Here is a 13,778-nt window from a genome sequence, read left to right as displayed (position 1 = left end):
GTTTTTTTAACTGTACAGAGGCTACCACAGCAAATAGCTTTCAGTTCAGATGGAGTCAGTGTGTCAAAACAAGCCATAACCACCGTTGGTCTTTACTCTCTAAGATTTGATTGATCAATATTGACACTTCCGATAAAATGAAACCAGTTCCATGAAGTTCTGCTCTGTACAAATCGTATTACTTTCTGTTCAATGACCCTTTCCCTTTCTGACAATCCCCAATATTGTTTCTATTGAAAAAAATATTACATGGTTAGAGGGTTCAACTAAATTACAAAATAATTTAGCAGTCACAATAAGCAGCTTTGCAGCAATTTTATTCTTTAATGACCCAGTTCAATCTAGTTGGTTATCTTCAGGGGAAAATAAAAATTCAGATTTTGCTGGTTCAAGTTTATAAAATATGAGGATTCCTAGAACTTGACTGAGTTTCTTTTTCTTTTTTTTAATCACTGTGAATCTATTAGCTTTGGATTTGGAATTTAGTTTTGGTCTGGCACAAGAAAGTGTTTATATATCTCTTCTTCTTTTTCTTCCTTTTAAATTTAGGCAAACTTATCCTCAAATCTAAGCGAACACAATCCCACTGTCTGGTCAGTAAAGCTGCAGTTTCACTTATGTGCGGGACGTTTCCATTCCCTTTGATCTGATTTGGTTGGGACTCCGGTATTGTTTTTTTCCCTTCACTGTATTCTATCTCCCAAGGGACTTTCACTATGCTTCAACTTATCGGCCAACCTCGGTGGTCTGAAGCTGGTGCTTACGTGAGGGTTCAGGCTTGGTGGATTATCCTGCAACAGTTTGAGCACGCAAGCATGACGGGTACAGGCTCTTATGTCACAGATACCCTATCTTGTCAGCAGCAAAGGAAAATATAAGATAGACAGGCTGTGAGTGTGGTGGGCTACAAAGGCGATCGCTTAAGTAGAATAGAGGGATGAAAGATTTAAGGGGAAAATGGAAAGTCTACAGTCTAGAGCAACATGCTTTTGACCCTGTTGCGTGGAGTTGTTGAATTCACTGCCCTTATAAAACTCCTCAGTCAGAGCAGATATTACGGTTGTTACATTTCAGCTATGTAGACTTGACATTAAATCTTTTTATCGTTTAAGATTAAAGAATGAGCGCGACTCGTATAATCAAGGCTTGAAACTAGAAATGTATCGAAATGAAAATGCTCCACTGAACTCTCAAAACTGGCCTCACTAAAGATGAGTGCCAATTTAGCCCTCTGCTGGGCACGAGCTGCAAAAAATACAATCCAATTTTTCCATTCAGCACTCCAGTGAATCATAAAATAATGGCACAGTATGTCAAATCGGCTCCAGATATATAAAGTGCAATTTATATATCTCCTCTCACCAGACCTGCAGGTGTTGACAGACTGAGATGCGAGGTTGATATTCGAGTGGGAACAGGTAGGGAACAGGTAGGTGGGAACAGGTAGGTGAAGTTAGTGGAAGCGGCATTAAAAAAAAAACAAAGGAAAATCAAACAAATAACTTGAGATGATTAAAAACGACGGTGATAAGAGGCTACTTCTGTGCATATCTGCAACACATCCGATATTATGTGGACTGTCGTATCACAAATCCCTTAAGAAGACTGATGAAAACAACCTGACAACAGAATTTCAAGGCTTTCCTAACCGACCAAAATAAACACAGGGTAGCTCAGACGAGCTCTGGGAGAATGCTGAAAGCTGTAAGTGTCTCACAGCCGTGAATGAGTCCTGAGTGGAAACAAAAATAAAGTGTCATCTTCAGGCTGTCAGTCTTAAACTCACTGAAAGTCAGCCAGTAGGGAGTTTATTTTCCCAAACCCAGGAAACCCCTCTGGATGCTCAGGGATATACAACATTCCTCTAAAAAGACATGACCAAAACAACTAAATTTAAATGAAACACTCTTATTAGGGATTATTTCAAGCCACAAATCATGGTGATCTTTCCACTACGGCCTTCAAATGATGGGCTGTGAGCAAAAGTAGATGCATCATAGCGCAAAACATTCAGCTGGAAGGGAAATGAATTGGTACGAAAGCCAAAGCAGCCTGCACACGAACAAAGCTCACATTTTTCTAACCTCAGCAAATCTTTCCTTTTAAAAAACACACACAAACCACTGCACCTTTAGTTGCTTTTGTAAGCCATTAATTCCCCTTAATGAGGGCAATTTTTTCACAAAGCACTCACAGTTCCTAAGGATCTTCCTCCGGAGCTGAGTCATAGCCGGCAACTACAAGCTTTATACATACCTCGCTCATTTTTACTGCAGTAATTGGTGTAAAAACAATGTTGCTGCATTGAGTCAGGGGACTCTTTATAAGAGTTAATTCCTTCTTCTTACCTTATTTCCAATCAAAATAAATTGGATAAAACCTACTCGCATTACTGCTTAAGCTACAAGAAGGATTTCTAATGAAAATTATTTCCGTATTAGAACACCAGTTGTTAGGTCAAGCTTCCATCTTGGGGAAAAATCCTTGCTATTAAAGAAACTTGACAACTGTGGTGGAAAATCTGTTTTCATTTTCCTGCAGAAACCTTCCAGGTGCACAGAGTGTAGGCCTCTGGGATGAAGTACAACAGTAAGACCCAAATACATAATAGATGTAAAACTGATTAATACAGGCAATATGAAAAGGAAGAGCTGGAGCTGAGTTGGGTTGCAAAGTGGCATGCAGATGAGCAATAATTGCAGAGAGGCTGTAGGTGAGGTTAGCAGTGCACTGCTGTATTCTCTACACTAAGCCTACCTTTCATAGTTCCTAGCTTACTTATGTAGCTTCCTGATGTAAAGGTCAGTTGGCTTCTCCCATCTGCATGTCAAAAATATCTATGGCAAGTACTGAACCCAAGGTTGCCGTCCAGCGCATCAGTACAGTGTGAGTGTGTGCATGCAAAAGCTCAAAAGTGCAAAATAAAAAAAAAGGTGTGCAAATGAGTGTACAAGGCAAAAAGGATGTGCTAGAGTAGAAAACCACCAGTAAACGCTGCCTGCCTGCTTGTCTGGTTTACGTCTATCCATATCACAGTAAAGGTTGTCTCACTATGAATTCAACAGGCATTCAAACTGTGTCAATATTCCGATCAGTGTTTCTAATTAAATGTACACATTAAACCTAAAAGTAATAAAAAAGAGATTACTGAGCAAGACCAGCAAGATGAAATCGAATCCGGTATTTTTGCCTTCAGACAACACGCCATAAAACTCATATTCATGAGCCGTGATATTAATATCACAGCACCATCTGCCCCCAACAGCTTTACGTAAAACCAGTGACACAGACTGTGAACCATGGTGTCCACTGCTCTCATGATCTAAGAAACATCAACATCAGATTACACGCCAGCACACAAATATAATAAAAACATCTGGAAAGCAGAATGCATTATTAGAATGCAGTAGTGTAATTGTATTAACCAAAATACTTGGTGCCAAATAAGACCGTTAGCTTATCAACACAGTGAAAATATAGCAAATCATATGTGATGCCCGCCAGCTGGGGATTTTTTTTTCCTGTCATTAACAGAGAAATGCCAGACACGGTAACACAATGCCTCATGAGAAATAACTAGAGGAGATTTTTCACAAGCCCTTGAAGTTTGACAGTTAAAAACAAAGAGTGTTTTTAAAGTGTTTGGAAAAAGTCCCTCCTCATCATGTTTCCTCTCTACGTGTCAGTCAAACTGACCAAGTCAAAGGTTATGGGCGGAGGAGGGGGGGAGCTCATCCTCTTGGGATGATTTATAATCCTGACCTGTAGTTTCAGGTGGCTGCAGGGCTACAGCAAAGCTGGCAGTGGGGCCCCAGCCCTTCCATCATGACATATTGTTACTATTATGGTCTTGATCCTAAAGGTTTAGCAAAGGATCCACAAACATTTGCCACTTCCTCATCTCACAGCCATTTTCCTCTAAAATCGCACATATATTTGAAAAATGCAATTTCCATCATTCCAATGATGATTAAAATAATAAAAATATTTAATTGACAGAACACTTTTGGTTTATAATATTTTGTATTTCTATGTAACTTACTCTTGGTGTCAAAGTAATCAAAGTAATATATGCATGCTCATATTACAGTCATATTATAAGTCGTATCATAATATACGTTACCTAGTTTATAATATAAACACAACCCTAAGATTAATGCATTTCCCGCTATGGAAAGATTTAAACAAAATATACTAACAGAAAGGGCAAAGGGAACAAAGGATAACATAAAAAGTACTGTTAGTATAGTCTGTATAGTAATTTAGATGATTGTTTTTCCTCTTCAAATGATCTTTGTACTTCAGCTACTTCAGTAGGAAAGGGATGGGACTAATTAAACCCAGGACATAGCAGAATAAATAAGATGAGTCACTTACATAACCAGAGTGTGCATCAAAGTCAAAAGTGCAACACCCGAGCCATTCTAAAGTGATCAAAAAGTTTGTGCAAAACTTCTTGAGCAGCCTTTATTTATATTTTGCCAAATCACCTCAGAGGAAGTGTGGCTGTAAAGAAGCCATTCTTAAGGCAGGGAAACGGATAAAAGGCTGAGGCATCCCAAACTACATAAGAACCGGACTGAAAATCAGTGTAGTGATGAATCCAGATTTGACATTTGTGGTTTGAATCCAATTAATTGAATTGTATTTATATAGTACAAATCACAACAACAGTTGATTCAAGGCACTTTATAAGGTAACAACCTTACAATAATACAAAGAAAACCCCAATAATCACACACCCCCTTTGAGCAAGCATTTGGTGACAGTGGGAAGGAAAATCTCCCTTCTAACAGGAAGAAACCTAGGGTAGGCTCAGGCAGGGGTGGCTATCTGCTGCGACCAGTTGGGGGTTGATGGGAGGAAGAGATGTGGATAAGAGTCAGAAATGAACATCTTTAACTCCCCTAACTCTTGAACCATTTGCTTAGTTGAAACATTCCAATAAAAAAATCAAAAAAATAAATAATTTGTAATAATTCATTGTTTTGTGTGTTATTTGCTGACATTCGGATGTGGCGCCCTGCCTGGGATTACCGTAATGACCCTAATGTCACAGAAGAAGAACAGCGTTGATGCTTTCAGGAACCGTTGGAATTTTTCGATTGTGCCAATGGTTCCAGTAGTTTGACCACGCCCGCGCTCCCATCGGTTTTAACGTGTTAATAATAACTAGTGATTTAATGCAGAGTGGTGTGTAAACACATAGTGAGTGAAAACAAATGCTCAGTGCATCATGGGAAGCCCCTGGAAGCCTACAGTAAGCCTATTGTAGTGTAACTAAGGGAGGGTTCAGGGTCACCTGATCAACCCTAACTATATACTTTATCAAAAAAGAAAGTTTTAAGCCTAAACTTAAAGGCAGGGAGAGTTTCTGTCTCCTGAACCCAAACTTGAAGCTGGTTCCAAAGATAAGGGTCCCGGAGGCTGAAGTAAATAATCTTTATTATGTACAGAGGACCCAACACTGACTGTGTACAGTCATCTGTCAAACACAGTCGATTCCCTGTCATGGTTTTCAGTTGCATTTCAGCCAGTGATGTTGGGGACCTTGTCAGATTTTGATCCACCATGTAGTAGCATCTGGAAATTGTCTGATTGGCACTTTCATCTTATTCACACAGTCACACAGTGCTTTATCTATATCTGAGCACTTTTATCTGACATTTACAAACACACTCTGCAAGATGCATTGGGGGTCAACACGGGGCTCAGTATCTTGCCCAGAGATGCTTTGAAACATGGAAAGGCGGAACCGGGCTTTAATCCATTGACCTTCCAGCTGGTAGACGATGGTCTTTTGAGGTGTTTTTATCTTTAGTTTTTGAATTAAATGCTCTACTTAGATGTAAAGTTTTTTCCCACATTTTAATTACTACACCTATTTATCACTTTTATTTAAAAAATGATGGGTAGCTCAAGATGTTTGCACAGTACACCCTATCCACAAAAGAAATACCTAGGTTCTCCTTTTTTTCCCCATCCTCCATCTCTTCGCCATGTTTCTGGAAATTTGGCAGTTTTTGTGCCATCCTGCTGACAAACACACAAGCAGTACTAAAAAAACAACCTCCACCTCAGCTGACTGGTGGAAATAGAAAAACACAGACCTATTCTCGTTAAGCTGACTTTTGTCTAAAGTATTCCTAACAAGTTATCTCTTAAGTAGTGACAAAGGGTCTATCTGGCAGTGGTACAGAACAATTAGCCATGCAGCACGTGTAGAATCAAAGGGGTTATGAGAAATTTGCAGACGTCTTAAATTAAGCTGAACAACCACCTCCTCTCTCAGCGGCCGCAATGAGAGAGATTATAGCAGATCAAACCTTTGAATCTACTCTGTTCTTTCATAAATCATAAGAAGACATCCGAGAAGATTCAATTAGTCCTGCTCGCTTAACCTTGGCAGCACGGAAATTGCACACCAAACCAAATACCCTGAGCACAGTATGAGAGGTATTTATGAAAGAGATTTGAGGAGGCACTCGGTGCCAGTCAATGGCAAACAAACTAATAAACAAACTAATAAGCAAAGCCAAAACTAAAGGGGTCCAGATTGTTATTAGATAAACACGAAAAAAGGAGCGGTGCTTACGAGAAGACCTGGATGCTATTTTCAGGCCACCCATTACCCACCCATTTACCCAAGCCAAACGGTAACCTTCAGAATACAATGTGTTGTGTGAGGCAGTGATAAAAACCTCTTTTTATTTAGAGCTTGTGTTTCCAGAAGGACCCAAAAAGGCATTCTGTTATGGATTACCTTCGTGGCATAACGAGCTGCCATGTAGAAAATGAACACCAAAGCAAGTCTTTTTCTACTGCGGCTGCATTTTTAATGCACTGGTTCATTATTTTCCCTCTAAATAAGACTCTCATGACTATAGAGCACTGAATGTCACCTTTCACAAAGTTTCTGTTTAATCAAACTACAAAGCTTCTTGGTTGCTTCATAACAAGACAGAACTGGGCTAGAGATAATGACACTGAGGAAACTTCTTTTGGGTGGAGATCAGATTTGGCCGTCTGACCAAAAACAGTGACGAGTAAATGTAAGTGGCATCTCTTTGAGTCGCCCGTTGTTCCAATTTCTAAATGCTAATGAAAACAGGATTAGACAGCTAGTGCTGTAGCATATGTGTGCGTGTTTCCACGTTTAATGCTGGGGACCGTTTGAGCATCGTCTAAGGCCACACATGGGATACGTACACACTTTCCACTTACAGACACACAAATTGTCAGAGATGGAATGATAGCAGATGGTCCTTCTTAATGTTTGTTACTTAAAGAAGGGGAAATACATTTTGGCTGTTGTTTGTGCTGTCTGCTAAAAGAAAAATCTGAATTGTTTGACTGAGATCAAACTGCATTACCTTTAAGTTGGTTTTATGAAGAGAGAAAAGCCAAGCTTCATCTTAATATTGGGCACTGTTACGGGAAAAGAGCAGGGCTTGATTTCTGCAAACAGGGCACTGATTGTAGGACTGCTGAAGTCAATTACTCGTTCAAGTGGCAGCATACTGTTCACATTAAACTTTCCATGTTACGCTGTTTATTGCTCCCTATGTTCCATGAGAACTTGCACTTTTGGAAGCACATGAAAGGAGAGGCGATGCGTTACTGTACTCCTAGAGAGGAGTTCAATTAGTCGAAGCCTGCGTGTGAAGACGTTCTGCTCCGAATTCAGCACCAAGCCATCCTTGACGACTCTCTCTGAAAACTATCAACCTCAAAAACCGAGGGGTGCTCCATCTATCTGCCTTCCAACATGCCCCGTTCTCACAGCGGCTGTCATGCGCGGCGAGAGGCTTGTGCATGGGCAGGGTTGTCATGTGCATGTGCAGCATAATTCACAGCATGCTAGTGTTGGCGGCGCTAACGGCTGCAGACAGGAAGATACTGCCAGCACCGGAAACGTGCTCGTCATCTCCGAGCATGAAGTAAGGAGAGCCTTCAAGAGAGTGAACACCAGGAAAGCAGCAGGACCAGACGGCATCCCAGGTCGTATCCTAAGAGACTGCGCATACCAGCTAGCTCCTGTGTTCACTGAGATATTCAACATCTCTTTATCTCAGTCGGTGATCCCCACATGCTTCAAGGAGTCCATCATTGTTCCTGTCCCGAAGAAACCCCACCCTGCTTCTCTCAATGACTATCGCCCTGTAGCCCTCACCTCAGTAGTGATGAAGTGCTTTGAACGCCTGGTCAGAGACTTCATCATTTCTTCACTACCAGACACACTGGACCCACTACAGTTCGCTTACCGTCCAAATCGTTCCACAGACGATGCCATCTCTCATCTCCTCCACACATCACTCACTCACTTGGACACTAGAAGGGGGAATTATGTTAAAATGCTCTTCATAGACTACAGCTCTGCATTTAACACCATAATTCCCTCCACACTCACCACCAAGCTGGAGCATCTGGGACTCAGCTCATCTATGTGTCAGTGGATCTCCAACTTCCTAACTGGCAGACCACAGGCAGTAAGGATGGGCGGACATGTCTCAGCCTCCACCACTCTCAGCACTGGAGCCCCCCAGGGGTGTGTTCTGAGCCCCCTGCTGTACTCTTTGTACACATATGACTGTGTGGCCACTACCAGCTCCACCACCATCATCAAGTTTGCTGACGACACCGTCGTGGTGGGCCTGATCGCTGATAACAACGAGACGGCCTACCTGAAGGAGATTAGGAATCTGGAGAACTGGTGCCAGAGGAACAACCTCCTTCTAAACGTCAGTAAGACAAAGGAGCTGATAGTGGACTTCAGCACTAAGCAGGAGAGGAACTACCAGACCCCCGTCATCAACGAGTGCCCAGTGGAGAGAGTGGACAGCTTCAAATACCTCGGAGTTCACATCACGCAGGACCTGTCATGGTCCTGTCACATCAACACCGTGGTGAAAAAGGCCCGACAGCGTCTCTACCACCTCAGACGCTTGAGAGACTTCCAACTGCCCTCCAAGGTGCTCAGGAACTTTTACTCGTGCACCATAGAGAGCATCCTGGCGGGAAACATCTTAACCTGGTTCGGGAACAGCACCATGCAGGACAGACGAGCTCTACAGAGGGTTGTGCGGTCAGCTGAGCGCACCATCCGCTCCGAGCTCCCTGACCTGCACTCAATCTACAGCAGGCGGTGCTGGACCAAGGCCAGGAAGATCGTGAAGGACCTCAGCCATCCCAACAACAGACTGTTCTCTCTGTTGAGGTCAGGAAAGCGATTCCGCTCCCTGAAGACCAACACAGAGAGACTGAGGAGGAGCTTCTTCCCGCAGGCGATACGGTCTCTCAATCACACCACCACACAGTACTGACCCACACATATGGTTCTTACACACACACTGGACTTTCTGGACTTTGGTTTTGCACAACACTGGTCACTATATTCTTCATTTCCGGTTAATACTTGTACAGCTGCTGTTATTGTGTATATATTTATTTATATTTAGATTTCTTCATACATTCTTATATAGTTCTATATTGTGTATTGTGTATTTTGTTGTACAGTTATTTTATTTTCAACTTTAATTTATATATTTATCTTTATCTTATTCTTCCCAGTTAAATTTACCCTTCATTCTAATTTGTGTTGTACAGTTATTTCATTTTTAACCTTAATTTATATTTTATTCCTTCCTAGTTAAATTTACCCTTTTTAATTTTTCATATTTATTTCCTATCTTATTCATAGCCTTTTCCTTTTTTGTTCTCTTTAGGTCACGAGCAGTTGTCCAAGCATTTCACTACATATCGTACTGTGTATGACTGTGTACGTGACAAATAAAATTTGAATTTGAGCATGTAACGCTGTACATGTAACACCTACTCTGGCAGCGTGCATTTTCCACGAACTCCACTTTATCAATCATTACTGGGAAAGTGCCTGAACAGAGGCCCTAAGCAGTAATTTTGGTGGATCATTTTATGCATGCTAAGGCGGTTGAGATTTACGTAAACACTGAACATTTGCAGATGGGCGTTATGAAAAACAGGTGATGGAAATTTTAATCGAGTTTAACTTGAAGACTGCTTCTCCGATCCAGGATTGTAATTATTTGATAAAATATCTTGTTTTGTTTCATACTAACATTTTATTTCTGATTTTTTTTAAACTTACACAGACCAGTTTGTGATGGTGTTGCATTATGTAAGCAGAACTAGAATTGAATGAGTAGTTCACCAGCTGTATATATTATTCAGTGATTGAAATTAACAACACTTTAAATGTTCAAGCCATCAAAAAAAGTTTTGACACTAATAACTGTAATTTTTTGTGTATGTGTGGTGACCGTGGCTCAGGGGGTTGGGAAGCGTATCTGTAACCGGAAGGTCGCCGGTTCAATCCCCGGGCTCTCTGTCCTGGTTGTTGTGTCCTTGGGCAAGACACTTTACCCTACCGCCTACTGGTGTTAGCCAGAGGGGCTGATGGCGTGATATGGCAGCCTCGCTTCTGTCAGCCTGCCCCAGGGCAGCTGTGGCTACAACCGTAGCTTGCCTCCACCAGTGTGTGAATGAATAGTGGCATTGTAAATCGCTTTGGGTGCCTTCAAAAGCGCTATATAAATCCAATCCATTATTATTATACTGATTAACTGCAAAAATACAGCATTTTAACGTAAATGGCATCTTTACAGGCACTGATTTTGATGAACTTGGACACAACCTGACAACTTCAGCATGTTCACTAGAGGGGCATCCATCAAATCACGTGCACGGCTGGTTTAAATTCAACAGCACTGCATCGATTCAGGTACGGCTTTTGTCACAATTTAGGCTGTCTGAATCGATGCAGACATCACTTTTTGGAAAACCCTCACAACACAGCCATATCTTGTTTTTATCTTTCAGCCTAATCATGCTATTTACTGGAGGCTGGCAACCCACTCTGCTCAAACCAATAAAATTGTCTCTGCCAGAGTTGTCAAGTCTGTGAGAGCTTTTGTCAGAGCAGAGTTATTAATCACAGATTAAAAAAAAAACAAAAAAACAAACAGTCCCAGTCAACTGATTAAACTAACAGACAGGTAGAAAATCCCCAAGCTGAGTCTGAAAACTTTCAGCAAACTATCCAGATAGCAACACTTCACAGTCTCAGATTCCCTTCTTCACCTCCAGCTAACATTAGCAAACATGAGCAGTAGCTGCATGTTCTTCTATGCTGCCGCTGCAGGCTGAATCCATTTCTTAAGCCACAACATAAGAAAAAAAATCCAATTAATTCCTTTAAAAAAACGGCATTTTTTTTGTTAGACAACAGACAAGATACTCTAATAGATGTCATGGTCATGTAACCAAAGATGGCACATGTTAAAAGCACAGCACCAACATATGACTTGTTCTTCGTGCCTCTAATAGAACTACCAGATTATCAAAGCGTACCGCTTAAAAAAAAAGTACATCAAAAATACCTCACACTTTCCTGACCCTGTGGGGAAACTGGTCTTGAACTCCCACTACTGCTGATCCACCATATGCCTCGTTCTGCTCCATAACTGCTATGTCACTCCTCCCTGCAGCTTGATCCACCGTATTTAAAGATTTTACCGTTTCCAACGCTAGGGAAACTTTTTCAAGGTTTGGCCTCAACCCAAGAGAAAAGTTCTCTAATGCATGTACACAGTGGAAGCACTTGTTGGGTTTTTTTCTTTCCTTCCATACCCCAGTTACAGATGGAGAGACCCCATCCTGTCAGGCTCCCCTGTGCCAAAGCTCTGCCAGGGAGGCCCCTGTGATAATGAGCCTTAAACACTATTTACAGCCACACTACAATAATTCTGTAACAATGGTTTCCACATAAGTTTTGTTTCAATGGACGTTTCTGGGCATAACTAGGCTTGGACCAGGCTAATAAGTGGTCCCTGATGGCCTTTGCCAAACTTTACCTCACTGTGCTGCCAGTGTGCATTTATAGGATTGTTATACCCACAAAATCATTAAATACAACAGACGGAGACTCCAGTAGTGTTAAACATTACTATGACTTTGATTGGTAAACTGTACTTATTCTAAATTCCTCATTCTGGTAAAAAAAAAAAAAAAAAAGACCTAATATTATGTTTTACCTCAGGAATAAATAACTTGCTCCGCTGCTGAGAGTTCAACAAGAAGCTTGCTATCACCCCTATGTCCCTATGGCAAGCACGAAGCTACCAACAGAAGCTGGTTAGCTCAGGATTGCAAAAAGACTGGAAATGGAGGGAAATTGTTCTTTCCTGTTCCAGTTCTTTCCAAAGGTAACAAAATCTGCTTGAAGTCCTGTCATCACCGTGAGGCTGTAAGGCAATAAGTGGAGACCTGTGGAAGTTCATGTGCGAGGGTAAGAAATCATTTGGAGCACATTATAACCGTGAGTAAAACTGTAACTTGTTTTCACACTTGCTCTGTGCATATTAAATGAACAATATATTACCGGGTCCAAGATAGGCTGTTTTTTTATCCTCTGGATAGAAACCAGCTAGCTTTTTTTCCCTTCTGAATATAAACCATACAGACATAAGGCATGCCATAGGAGAATTTTCCTGAAGAATTTTATGTGATAAGATGCTGCTCTCATGTCTGCCTGACAGAAATGCTACTCAGCGACAAAGCACAGCGGCTACAGCTAGCTATAGCAGCTAGCTGCAGCTAAAACGCGTCTCTGTGTGTCTGGTTTATAAAAACTGGAGTGTGGAAATGAGAAGATGCAGTCTGGGACTAGTTGAGATTTTGATCACAGTCTAGCTGTTTGAATTCTTAACTCCAAGCACGGCTAAAAAAGCTGCTGGCTGTAGACTTTTATTTGCTGGCACACGTAGCAGAGTATTGTTGATATTCACATCTACAATCAGCAACAAAGTAGCAGTAATATATTATCACTGGCTAGCTTCCAGAGAGCCTGATGGATAAAACAGACAGCACAAGAATTGAAATGTTTATGCAGTCAGCCCTAAGGCCTCTCCGATGCAGGGATACGTTTATCCCAAAGTCCTCAGTGTCTGTCTGCTGCTCCCTGGAACTGTAAATGTGTAGCCTACACAATAGCACAGTTGTTCAGTTGTTGTACAATCAGTAAACAGCTCAGTTGTTATCCTGTCACTTAACACGATGTAGGACATGAGCGTGACGTTGCCAGAAGACATTACGCATGTGAAAATTTACCACAGAGGGCAGGAGTACACCCCCAGTATGAAAAGCCCCTTTGCTCGCTGTGTGTGTGTGATTTGTGGAGTGGGTAGCTGGAGTTACATCATGGGCGCTGCTTAGGCTGTGCCGCTGCCAGGCGTATGATGCAAAGGAAAAAAGAAGGCGCAGGCAGAAGAAGGGTGTGGGAATTTAGAGCCTAACATGAGTCTCAAACCTTGGCAACCTGTCTTTACTCAATGCTCACCCCAGCGACACAGAGAGGAGCTCTGGAGCTGCTGTGGAGAGACTGGAAGGGATGTGAGCGGATCTGTGTTTTATCACTGCAGAGTGGCAAGTCCTTTGGGACGCTCTTCTTATTCTTTGAAGGGCACTTTATCAGACAGCGTACAAATTACAGCGCTCAAAAATCTCGGTACAAATATAAAACAACGGTAGACGGTATCTGACCTTCGAATATAATCCAAACCTGAGAAATGTCTTAAGTTGCCTCATTATATTTCTGAATAATATGCTTTTTGAGACACAAAGACTCCAATGATACTTCATAAAAGCAGATGTCATGCAGATGACATTTCCCATACCAGAGACATTTCCTTTTCCCCTCTAAATTTTCCTCCTTGAAAATGCCTTGTTCCTGTCTTGTCACT

At 41.6% G+C, this 13,778-nt stretch overlaps 2 protein-coding genes across 3 annotated transcripts in view; one reads left to right on the top strand and one right to left on the bottom strand.

The window, feature by feature from the left end:
• Nucleotides 1-13,778, bottom strand: part of col25a1 (collagen type XXV alpha 1 chain) — a 157,925-nt gene that overhangs the window by 82,757 nt on the left and 61,390 nt on the right. The gene's annotated exons all lie outside the window — the stretch shown is intronic.
• LOC308397966 (uncharacterized protein) overlaps nt 12,189-13,778 on the top strand; it is a 71,851-nt gene continuing 70,261 nt past the window's right edge. The window contains exon 1 of one of the 2 annotated variants that reach the window (XM_080884296.1): nt 12,189-12,325. The gene's annotated coding sequence lies outside the window, so the exon portion shown is untranslated. The remainder of the gene's footprint in view (nt 12,326-13,778) is intronic. The other variant, XM_080884297.1, reaches the window with a different exon arrangement.

Source organism: Rhamphochromis sp. 'chilingali' (genome assembly GCF_963969265.1).
Source record: "Rhamphochromis sp. 'chilingali' genome assembly, chromosome: 1".
NCBI lineage: Eukaryota > Metazoa > Chordata > Actinopteri > Cichliformes > Cichlidae > Rhamphochromis > Rhamphochromis sp. 'chilingali'.
Note: the sequence above shows the minus strand (reverse complement) of the source record. Positions and strands in the feature narration are given on the sequence as shown.